This window comes from Sinocyclocheilus rhinocerous, unplaced genomic scaffold, assembly GCF_001515625.1.
Source record: "Sinocyclocheilus rhinocerous isolate Xijiao unplaced genomic scaffold, SAMN03320098_v1.1 scaffold470, whole genome shotgun sequence".
NCBI classification, from domain to species: Eukaryota; Metazoa; Chordata; class Actinopteri; order Cypriniformes; family Cyprinidae; genus Sinocyclocheilus; species Sinocyclocheilus rhinocerous.
This window is the reverse complement of record NW_015637537.1, coordinates 449294-449752: the sequence shown is the minus strand read 5'-3', so window position 1 is coordinate 449752 and position 459 is coordinate 449294. Positions and strand designations below refer to the sequence as shown.

The following is a 459-nucleotide window of genomic DNA, read 5'->3' as shown; positions in this document are numbered from 1 at the left end:
AAATATATATATATATATATATATATATATATATATAAATGTAATAATTACATATGTAATATATATAATATAATATCATATAAAATATATTATATATATATATAGTGTGAAATTAATGTAATGTTTTCAGACACCTAATTAAATGTTATTTGCAATTAAATGAAAATATATTAGCTTAAATTTATCTTAAATGCAATGAACTTAAAAGTGCTTTTTTTTTTGACCCACTTAAGTATGACTTTTGGTCACACTTTACTTTAGGGACCAATTCTCAATATTAACTAACTATTAACTAAAATTTTTGCCTCAATAACTCCTAATTTGCTGCTTATTAATAGTTAGCAAGGTAGTTGTTAAGTTTAGGTATGCTAATAAGCAACTAGTTCCCAGACAGCAACATAGTGTTGGCCCAGATCCGGCCCACATCTGGCCCATGTGAAATCCATGCGGGCCAGATGT

General features: G+C 26.6%; 1 pseudogene; it reads right to left on the bottom strand.

Annotated features, from left to right (window-relative positions):
- Positions 1-459, bottom strand: part of LOC107748977 (uncharacterized) — a 29530-nt pseudogene that overhangs the window by 437 nt on the left and 28634 nt on the right.